This window comes from Takifugu flavidus, chromosome 13 (assembly GCF_003711565.1).
Source record: "Takifugu flavidus isolate HTHZ2018 chromosome 13, ASM371156v2, whole genome shotgun sequence".
Classification (NCBI taxonomy): Eukaryota; Metazoa; Chordata; class Actinopteri; order Tetraodontiformes; family Tetraodontidae; genus Takifugu; species Takifugu flavidus.
The window spans coordinates 11610197-11614217 of NC_079532.1; positions in this window are offsets into that span (position 1 = coordinate 11610197).

Genomic DNA, 4021 nt, shown 5'->3' on the forward strand with positions numbered 1-4021 from the left:
AGGAAGTCGAGGGAGAGAATGGGAGAGAAAATAGAAGGAGAGCGAGGGAAGAAACAAAGAGATAAGAGGCTGAAAGACAAAGAAACCACATGGAAGAAACAACAAGGGACGCGTACATAAAACAACACAGAACTAGCCTATGGGGAAAACCGAAAAGACACAGACAACAAAAGTTTGGGGAAGAAACACACTGGCTCCTTTCCAGGCCCGAATCTTCATAAGAGCAAGGAGAAAAGGGAAAAGCCTTCCCGCTCGGTCATTTACGCTGAGCTCCTCGTGTGCGAGGAGAAGAGCCAACAGAGGGAAACGGCTACGGCGGCTAATCAGCGTAGCATTTCATTCACTTCCCAGATTATGCAGGTTCTCATATGACGCCGTCGTCCCGCTCGCCCTCATCTGGGAGTTCAGATGAGTGTTTGCGTGTGTGATGGCACACACACACACACACACACACACATTGGCAGCGGTGACATCACACTTCTGACTCGGTTGTCTGCTTGGAGCACGTGGGGCCAAACATTTAGAGCGGAGTCACATCGTCCCCGCGATCCGGGTCAACGTGGTAACTTTACTTTCAGTGAGGGAGGGAGGTGTGGTGGGACGGGGCTGATAGAGATGTCAGCTGTCTGTTTCAGCCCCCGAGACGAGCCCAGCCAGCCGTTAAAAAAAAGAAAAAGCATGAGGATTCATTGGTAAATGTATCCGATTTATCCGCGTTTGGGTTTCTGCTGTACATTAGCAGTAACTCGGGCCCTTTGGATACGGGGCATGTCCCACTCACCCTCCCGTAGGTCCTTGGAAGAGCTGCGAGGTCCTCACAGACATGCAAAGATCTTGTCATGTGAAACACAGAGGTGCAAAATAAGGGGGGGTAGTTTGCCCTTCGCTCTGAACTTTGAGTCTTTGGACCGACGTCCCAGCCAGGCCCGCGTCCGAGCCCACACACCTTCTGTTATTTTCCAGAGCTGGCTCAGTCTCACCTCTGCACAGTGTGTTGGTCTAAAGCACGACTGGCTGCTGTGATTAAGCATTCACGAAATTAAAAAAAAGGGGGGAAAAAGTGGGGGAAATGGAAAAGAAAAAGGCACAGCAGGATTTTTCATAAGAGACAATCAAACAGCTTGAATCTGAGCCGTGCAGATGGAATATAACCTAGCTACCACACCCTGGTTGCATGCCTCCAGCTTCTCCCATTAAGGTCAGTGGGAACAGACTGGACGCAGACGGGGGGGGGACAAAATACAAATGCACAAAATAAGATGAGCAAGTTTTTTAACGGGCATCAGGCAAGGTGGCGAAGCCTCAAGTCTGATTTTTAAAAAAAAAATCCATCTACAGTTTTTAGCCGATGCTGTCGGCATTTGCTCGCCGTTGCTGTTATATATATTTCAACAAATCGAGGTTTGAATTCGCTCAACCAATCATTCTCATGCAAGCCGCAAGACAGCATGCAGAGATCGCCAAACCCCAATAAAAGATTACGCTTCGCTTTTGTAGGGGGGGGGGGGTACTAAATGGAAAGACAGAATATTAGCAATGAAATAGCTCTGCTTGGAGACAACATTGGAGAAAGGAGTGTGGGGAGCCTGAAAAAAAAAACAGAACTGAATATAAAGGAGAAAAGACAGAGTTGAGGGAGGAGAGGAGAAGAGCATTCAGCAAGGAGGATATAAAAGGAACAGAGAGGGGGGCGAGCAAGTGAGACAGAGAGCTATGGAAGGAAAGAGAGGAGGAGAGAGAGCATATAAGAGCGAGGAAAAGAGGGGGGCATGGGAGAGCAAGAGAGAGGAGGAGAGAGAGATCAAGAGAAAGAGGAGAGGGGGAGGGAGGGAGGGAGGGGTAGCGAGTGAGAGAAACAGAGACAGAGGACGAAAGAGAAAGACAGAGAGGAGAGGAAAAACAGAGAGGGGGAAGGGAGAAAGAGAGATAGCCACAGGAGACTCAAAAACCACAGTATAAAACACCCTGTGTCTGTCTGTAACTCTATAGATATACAAACACCGGGCGTAATATATGGACGCCTTGCATTTATTCAAGTCTAGTCAACAGTGCGGGTTCCAACGTGCACCTCAAGTTCATTCAGCAAGTCAGCAAACACAATGTGGGACTGCGCCGAACTCATATCTCCTCATCAGGAATGCAGCTTTTTTCTCATTGCAGTAAGGTGGGAGAGGTACTTTATCCTATTTTAGTCACTCTGAGGTCTCTCCCTCCTTATGTGATTCATGGAAAAGTGTTCTTATGGAAAATAAATAAATAAATAAATAAATAAAAATAATAAAAACCCGCCTCGCAGTCTGCGGCGAGCTCTTGGCGTAAAGGACAGATGTGTCTGAGGAGAGGAGGCGTCGTGATGGAGCGAGTGTCCTACATAGTGAAATGGCCCCAGTTTTCACTCAAGGTGAGGCCCACAATGAACCGCAGAAGCCTATTAACACTAGAGGTCTCTGGAGTGCCCCTGCGCCGGTCGGCGGCGACCACGGCGACACGGGCTGCAGCGGACGCCGTCCCTCTATGGCCGCCGCCGCCGCCGCCGCTTTGTATTAGCCCTCCGCCTCCTGGTAAGAATTTTCAGTCGGAATTACTTTTCTTTCGGCCAAGTTTCATTCTTTTAAATCAAACCCTTTGTCTATTTCTTCTTTTGTACCTTCCTGCTGTTTCCATGGTTACCTCTCTCTCTGCTCTGTACACTATCTATCTCTTCCTCCGTTTCCCTCTCTGTCTCTCTCACTCTGTTCTTATCTTTCTCATTTTGCTTTCATCTCTGCCTCCCTTCCTCCTGCTTTATCCCACACCCTCCTCACTCCAGCTTTTATCTCTCTTCACTTTCATCTGTCTTTCACCTTTCTCTCCCCTTCAAGCCTGCCATTCCATCATGCTGCTTTTTTCCCGTTCTTACTTATAGTGAGAAAGTTTTATCGGTCTCCCTGTCAATTCTGCATTTTTAATCATTTCCAATTTATCCAGCCTGCTCTCAATGCCATTGAGTCTCGCCTTAAATTGAGTGTGTGCGTGTGTGTGTGTGTGCGTGTCTGTGTGTGTGTGGAAGAGAAGCATAGGTGCAGGAGCCTCTTTTTTTTACCAGCATAAAGAAAGAAGGATGATTTCTGTCATGATATCGGGAGATTAACCGGCTGCTGTGGTTTTGTCTTCCAGGAGTGCAGTAATGGATCCCCCCTCCCTGCCCCACACTTTATTTTCCCTTTTTCAAAGCGGACGGCTACTTCATGTCTGCAATTTTGCCAACTGTCGCCCGCGTTTTGATTATTTCTTATTCACTTGTTGTCTGCTCTTATCCGAGCGGGGGCCCCTCTGAGGCGGCAGCGGCTGGAGAGCCCGGCTCCTCGGCGTGGGGCTGCCTCCTGTAAGGTAGCCTGTCATCCCTCTGCAGTGATGAAGATGTCCTCGGGAGGCACAAATGCCTCCCTCTACGCACCTCTCCTGGGAGATAATCACGTTCGCGCGCAGCGGCGGTTGGTTTAACAAACCACAACATCTCCCGTCGCCACATGACGCCCGCGTCCTCAACCAACACAGCTCGGCCGCTGGCGTGAGCCTCCGGGGGCGACCGCCGCGTCTGCCCGGCCTTAAACCCGTCCGGCAGGGTCGTCATCGTGCTGGTGCACATGGGAGGGAGGCTGCGTCTTCAAGTCGCTGACAAACTCGTTCCAGGAGACACTGCATGTGGTGTGGGAGGAAGTTTTGTTCTACGGCGCCGACTGAAACTAACCTCCCTCCCCTCTCCCTTCCCCTTAAAGTACCACAACTATTCAGGAAAGAGAATAAAGAAAACCTGAATAGAGGAAGAGGGAAAAAAAATGTGGTCCCTAGGCGAGGAAGAAAAGAAAAACAATGAAAGAAAACAGAATGAAAAGCAGCCACGGGGAAAAAAAAAGGGAGCGAAAGAGAAGGACGGAGAGATAGGGGAGGGGAGAAGATGCAAAAGGGGCATAAAGCAGAGGGAGAGAGGGAGAAAAATAATGAAAGCTCTGAAAGACAGGAGCGTTTCAGCCCAAATATA